The sequence below is a fragment of the Micromesistius poutassou genome (genome assembly GCF_964030765.1).
Source record: "Micromesistius poutassou genome assembly, contig: SCAFFOLD_178, whole genome shotgun sequence".
Classification (NCBI taxonomy): Eukaryota; Metazoa; Chordata; class Actinopteri; order Gadiformes; family Gadidae; genus Micromesistius; species Micromesistius poutassou.
Window position 1 is genome coordinate 52,351 of NW_028178043.1, and position 7,763 is coordinate 60,113.

Genomic DNA, 7,763 nt, shown 5'->3' on the forward strand with positions numbered 1-7,763 from the left:
GGAGTCTATATCATGATCACTTTCCTATAGCGTCCATTTTTGTGTCTCAATGGCTATTTCAAATGCAGTTAGAAATATGGGACAGTTGCTTTATATTTTTTATATGCTACAGGCCGAAAGACTAAATTAATATGTAAGTTATTTGCTCCTTTTAAGTATAACATTTTGGGGAGTCCAATTCCTCTGCTGAAATGGGTGGAAAGTGCAACTCTGCTAGTTAGCGATCCATCTCTTCTCTGCTGTAGTTGTGTTGCACGAGTGTTGCTGAGGGAGGTAGCCTATTTGATTGATTCGCTGAATTGTCCAATCACGTGGTAATAAAAAAAACTGAAAAGCCATAGCATTGGCCTGGGGCACACACTGGTGCAACCTCATGGCGATTTTTTTTTGCGCCAATGAAAAACCATCTCTGCTTGATAGACAGCAAAAAGTTTGCAAGCTCACGTTGACTTCAACGTGGCCGGCACCCCTGACCTGAAGGAGGGCTTTATTTAGAATGACCAATAACTAGCCTAGCCCAAATCATTGACGTTCAGACGCATTTAAATGGTTGCTGGCAGTTGCAAGTACGGTCTATCACACAATTAAACAAGGATAAACGCTATGTATTTTTGTTGATTTATTTCGTATGTATAATAGTTTATTCAAAGTTGGCAGATATATTCGAGTGAATATTTCACGGAGGGGCGGCGCCCTAGCGCCCTCTATTGACCCACCACCACTGGCTGGCAAGCCAATCATTGTTTGTACACCTACAACGGCGCCAGATACCCCTCGCTTCCCAGAATGAACCCCAGTTCCTCGGGTTCAAATTGAAGCAAAATCGAAAATCAACATCAAGGCCGCCGGATTCGGAGTGCGCTCCGACTGGATCTCAACGATCTCTGCCACTGGATTACAACTCTCCTGGCAAGGCCCGACGGAGCGGCAGCTCCCCTGACTCACAACATCATCACCGACCCGCACATTTCCACTCTAGCGATCCTGAACGACGAGAGCCCAACATCTACAGATCAAACACACTGGAGCCTGTCTTCTCCAGCACAGACTTGCGCGGAACGCGCAGCGCTGGTCAAGACTAAAATTGCAAGGGAAGTTAGCTGCACTGCCTTACGCAGTTCATTCTGTTTCACATTCTGTAATAACTAATTATTCCATTTCAGAGGACATCTTGATCTTTATGGTTAAAGCGCGACTGCAATGTCTTCCAACAAAATACAATCTAGCAATATGGTACCCATCAAAACACAACCCATACTGCATATTCCACCAAAACCAACAGCACAATGAAACAGTTGCGCACATTCTGAATGGATGCCATCATTACAAAGGACTGTATGTGGCCAGGCATGACCGATGGGTTGACCTGGTTGCAAAAGATCTTTGAACAATAAATCAAGGACATGACTGTAAGACCTTTAAGCATAGTGCTGTTAACATTAATTGGTTCCACCACAATGTACCTGACAATGATTATCTTAAAAACATGGCAAACACGCCAGACATTGTCATTGTAAACAACAACTGAAACTCTAGTCATTATTGAGGTGGGCTGTTGCTTTGATTTGTATGGACACCTGCTACTACACTAAGTTACTGAAATACCAGCCACAACTAGGTTACCAATGCAAACTTATATCCTTAATCTTTGGAAGCTTAGGTCATATCCACAAACATGTGGTTAGAGGACTGCGGCTCGGGCTGTTACTTAAGAAGGAGGCCAAAAGATTGGCAAAAAGTTTCAGTCACCATAGGTAGCATGAGAACCTGGAGACAAAGATGTTTTGTTTATCCTTAGTGTTCGGTGTTTAATAACTTAATTCATCATGTAGGCCTTGCAGAGGCTTGTAGCTTGATGAACCTTATGACATTATCAGTATTTCTGCCCAAAATGTTTGGATCTTTTTTCTCCTCTTTGTAAATTTGGATCCAAATAAAAGCATTTAAATGTGTGTGTGTGTGTGTGTGTGTGTGTGTGTGTGTGTGTGTGTGTGTGTGTGTGTGTGTGTGTGTGTGTGTGTGTGTGTGTGTGTGTGTGTGTGTGTGTGTGTGTGGTGCATATGTGGCTGCAGGTGCCACCTACCAAATGCAATGTGTCATTACGGTACCCTGCACACCACATCCACACTGTATAATGCACTCAGACTCTGGACATCAACTCCAATCAGTTGCCCATATTGTAAATGGCTGTACTATGTACAAAGGACTTTATATTGCATGCCATGACCGAATTGTCAATCTTATTGGCAGCAATGAGTGGTTTAAGAGCTCTATTGATGTGTTTTGTAACATCCCTAACACCACTGATGTTGTCTTTTTAAACAGAGACAGAAGGGAAGTGCTCTTACTTGAAATAGGCTGTGTGTATGATCTCTACCTGGAAATGGCCTTTAAAGATAAAACCATTAAGTACCAGCCCATTCTGGAAAAACTAGGGACCTATGCTTTCAAGCTAGTGGTGTTGGTGTTTGGCAGCTGGGGGCAGGTGCACCGTCTGGTGTCAGTGGGTTAAGGCTGGGCTCTCCAACATCTGAACAACCATCAAAGGTCTGCTCCATATCAGCAGTGAGAGGCAGCCTTGCAGTGTGCTGCAGGAGGTGTTTTTTGTACCATTGAACAAAGCAGTATCGCATCTCTGAAAATATTAGATTCCTGTCCGTTGTAATGTGATTGGTGGATTCAAATAAAGAATTAAAATGTGTGTGTGTGTTCCCAAAATGTTTGGATCTTTTTCTCCTTCTTTGTTAATTTGGATCCAAATAAAAGTTTAATTTAAATGTGTAGCTGTGTGATTGTGAATATCACATGTGATTGTCCTAATGCCGCCTGGTGGAGAAAGAGAAAGTATTGAACCATTATGTAAACTATTTTTTTTTGATTTTGTTGTATCTGAGCTGTAACATTTAATTTGATCTCAGTTCATCGTAATGAAAAAGCCAGTTGAGATGGATGAGTATTTGTGATTCAAATAAAGATCAGATGATACAATGTGATGAGGAAGTCAGCCTCTTCATCCCCATTATGCCTCCCATAGCACACACACACACACACACACACACACACACACACACACACACTCACACACACACACACACACACACACACACGTGCGCGCGCACACGCACACACACGCACGCACGCACGCGCACACACACACACACACACACACACACACACACACACACACACATGCATACACACACACACACACACACATGCATACACACGCACTCCAGCTGACTTTTACTTAGGATCCTGAACAATGGGGTCCAGCTGCAGTGAGGCTGTAAAACACATTTGTTTGAAATGTGACTAAAAGGCGGCCGATGAATGGCTTCAATTAGCCTTCTGTCACATGCTAATGAAGACCAGAGACCCCCCCCTCTGAATCTAGACCCCCCCCCCTGGAGACCCCCCCCCCTCTGAATCTAGACCCCCCCCCCTGGAGACCCCCCCCCTCTGACTCTAGACCCCCCCCGGAGACCCCCCCCCCCTCTGACTCTAACACCCCCCTGGAGACCCCCCCCCCCCTCTGACTCTAACACCCCCCTGGAGACCCCCCCCCCTCTGAATCTAGACCCCCCCCCCTGGAGACCCCCCCCCCTCTGACTCTAACACCCCCCTGGAGACCCCCCCCCCCTCTGACTCTAACACCCCCCTGGAGACCCCCCCCCCCTCTGACTCTAACACCCCCCTGGAGACCCCCCCCCCCTCTGAATCTAGACCCCCCCCCCGGAGACCCCCCCCCCTCTGAATCTAGACCCCCCCCCCCGGAGACCCCCCCCTCTGACTCTAGACCCCCCCCCCCGGAGACCCCCCCCTCTGAATCTAGACCCCCCCCCCCGGAGACCCCCCCCCCCCTCTGACTCTAACACCCCCCGGAGACCCCCCCCCCCCTCTGACTCTAACACCCCCCGGAGACCCCCCCCCCCCTCTGACTCTAACACCCCCCTGGAGACCCCCCCCCCCCCCCCTCTGACTCTAGACCCCCCCCGGAGACCCCCCCCTTTTGTTGTTGACAGATGATGTTGACAGATGTTGATAGATGTGTTGTTGACAGATGTTGACAGATGTTGATAGATGTGTTGTTGACAGATGTTGATAGATGTGTTGTTGACAGATGTTGTTGACAGATGTTGATAGATGTGTTGTTGACAGATGATGTTGACAGATGTTGATAGATGTGTTGTTGACAGATGTTGATAGATGTGTTGTTGACAGATGTTGTTGACAGATGTTGATAGATGTGTTGTTGACAGATGTTGTTGACAGATGTTGATAGATGTGTTGTTGACAGATGATGTTGACAGATGTTGATAGATGTGTTGTTGACAGATGATGTTGACAGATGTTGATAGATGTGTTGTTGACAGATGATGTTGACAGATGTTGATAGATGTGTTGTTGACAGATGTTGTTGACAGATGTTGATAGATGTGTTGTTGACAGATGATGTTGACAGATGTTGATAGATGTGTTGTTGACAGATGATGTTGACAGATGTTGATAGATGTGTTGTTGACAGATGATGTTGACAGATGTTGATAGATGTGTTGTTGACAGATGATGTTGACAGATGTTGATAGATGTGTTGTTGACAGATGATGTTGACAGATGTTGATAGATGTGTTGTTGACATATGAAGCACATCCATGAATATCTGCGTTTAAAAAGAAGAAGCAGTTTGTGACGAGTGACTTCAGGATAAAGGGCTAGTTATAAGGGTCATTGAGGGTAAAGGGTTAGTTATAAGGGTCATTGAGGATAAAGGGTTAGTTATAAGGGTCATTGAGGGTAAAGGGTTAGTTATAAGGGTCATTGAGGGTAAAGGGTTAGTTATAAGGGTCATTGAGGATAAAGGGTTAGTTATAAGGGTCATTGAGGGTAAAGGGTTAGTTATAAGGGTCATTGAGGATAAAGGGTTAGTTATAAGGGTCATTGAGGATAAAGGGTTAGTTATAAGGGTCATTGAGGATAAAGGGTTAGTTATAAGGGTCATTGAGGGTAAAGGGTTAGTTATAAGGGTCATTGAGGATAAAGGGTTAGTTATAAGGGTCATTGAGGGTAAAGGGTTAGTTATAAGGGTCATTGAGAATAAAGGGTTAGTTATAAGGGTCATTGAGGATAAAGGGTTAGTTATAAGGGTCATTGAGGGTAAAGCGTTAGTTATAAGGGTCATTGAGGGTAAAGGGTTAGTTATAAGGGTCATTGAGGGTAAAGGGTTAGTTATAAGGGTCATTGAGGATAAAGGGTTAGTTATAAGGGTCATTGAGGATAAAGGGTTAGTTATAAGGGTTATTGAGGATCAGGTGAAGGGGGTCGCTCCGCGCATATTTGCCACAAAATCCAGAACCTTTCTGCTTGGAGTGAAATAAACCAAGCTAAACTCTGTACAACGTTTGTACACACTTTCACATGCGTGTATTCATAATGACACATGTAAAGTTGTAGAGTAGAGTTGAGCCCACAGCTTTCTCAGATAAATGACAATGATCATCTCTGATTGTCCTCAAACCAACTCCAACTCCCAAGCATGGCAAGTAGTGTTTATGTGTGTGTGTGTGTGTGTGTGTGTGTGTGTGTGTGTGTGTGTGTGTGTGTGTGTTCTGATGATGTGTGTGCTAGTCATTCTACCAGTCCTGTGAGAGCTATATTAGATGAGAGGAAACACACTTCTAACCCAGTGGGTTATTGAGCTGTGGGCCTGCAGGATCACACCTCCAGCAGTCTTCAGCTGGACTGAATGGATGAGCTGAAAGTCAAAGAGGACAACTGAGAGAAGGCAGAGAGAAGAGAAGAACAGAGGGGAGGAGGAGAGAGGAAAGAGGAGATAAGCTAAGGGTAAAGGGGAGGAGAATAAAGTAAAGGAAGAACGATAAGGAGTGAGTTAAGAAGAGGAGATAATAAGGATCCTAATAATAAAGAACAAGAAGGAAAATCATAACAGACTTTGATTATTCTTTGATTATTTAAAATAATCAATTTAAAACTGAAATGAATGAAAGGTGAGGAACACAGAAACACACTCTCAGACTTCACTACTTGCCGGTTCAAATGTTATACGTAAAACATTTCATTAAAAAGTGTTAAATGTAGCTATCTCACTTGATGCTGAGAAAGCGTTTGATAGGCTGGAGTGGAGGTATATGTTTCATACGCTTAAAGCTTTTGGATTTGGTCAAACATTTCTCAGATGGATAGATATTCTCTATAAAGACCCACAGGCCGCAGTGAGAACAAATGGTGTGATTTCCTCTTATTTCACACTTGGTAGAGGCACCCGGCAGGGCTCTGCATTGTCGCCAGGGCTTTTTTGTCTAGCTCTTGAGCCTCTTGCGGCAGCTATTCGGAAGAATCAGAATATTCAGGGAGTTAAAATAAATGAGTCTACACATAAGCTTCTGCTTTACGCGGACGACATTTTGTGGCTTACCTCGGACCCAGCCAGATCTGTCCCAGCATTATTGGACGTTATTAAGTCATTCTCCAAGATATCAGGGTATAAAGTCAACTGGTCTAAGTCAGAGGCCCTCCCACTGACCTCATACTGCCCAAAAACTTTATTTCAGGCAGGGCTGTTTCAGTGGCCTACTGAAGGCATAAAATATCTTGGCATTCTCGTCCCTCACCAAATTGATAAAATAATCGAAAAGAATCTGGACCCACTTTTTGATAAAATGTCTTTAGATACAGATAGATGGTCACCACTATTCTTATCATTATGGGGGAAGGTCAACGTCCTTAAGATGAACTGTATCCCAAGGTTGAATTATTTGCTTCAATGTCTTCCTATTGCAATACCCCAGAAATACTTTAAAAGGTTTGACCAAATTTGCAAAAAGTTTTTATGGAATGGCAAACGCGCAAGGATAAAGTTAGAAAGGCTTCAAGTTCCAATCAATAAGGGTGGCATGGGCCTCCCCAAGCTAGCCCTGTATCATCATGCCTTCTGTCTGAGACATATAGCTCAGTGGACACTGCCACCTGAGAGAGCCCCTCCCTGGTTTGAGATTGAACAGAGACTGCTTTCCCCACTTGCCCCTATAAATGCTCTGTCTAGCACTATACCTTCCGAATTAAAATCTCACCCTATCATATCCAACCTCGTTAATGTGTGGAAGAAGTTTTCTAAAGCTTTTAATATCAATGTCTATCTTAATTCTGAATCTTGTATTTGGAATAACCCAAAGTTACGTATTAATAAACATTCTTTTTTATGGAAAGATTGGGTGGAAAAAGGAATTATTACACTAGCAAACCTATATGAGAGGCATAAAGTCATTTGAAATGTTGACTGGTGAATACAATCTGGCCAGAAATAATTTCTAGAAGTACTTACAAATGCGTCACTTGTTACTTACTGTCATAGGGAGAGGAATAGAACCTCAACAGTCAGATCTTCTCTCTCAGACTACGAAAATAATGGGTTTGGGACATGAGGCTTCCATATTCTATACAATGTTATTCCAACAGACAGTTACCATATCTTATGCGTCAATGTTAACTTGGTCGGCAGATTTGAACATTGATGTCACACATAAAGACTGGGATCGTATTTGTGAAAACATTAAGAGGGTGTCAAGAGACATTAAAATTAGATTAATCCAGTTTAAGATTCTTAATCGCTTTTATTGGTCTCCAAGCCGACTGTTCAGCTGAAGCTGCGGGATAATGCAGACTGTTGGAAGTGCTGCAGCTCAGAAGGGACTCTCCTTCATCTGCTCTGGGAATGTCCCATGATACAGAACTACTGCCTAAAGATT

General features: G+C 43.7%; 1 protein-coding gene across 1 annotated transcript in view; it reads left to right on the forward strand.

The window, feature by feature from the left end:
- The window catches only part of wnt4 (wingless-type MMTV integration site family, member 4), a gene marked incomplete at its 5' end in the record, with an annotated part of 23,806 nt that overhangs the window by 8,501 nt on the left and 7,542 nt on the right, over nt 1-7,763 (forward strand). The window lies entirely within an intron of this gene.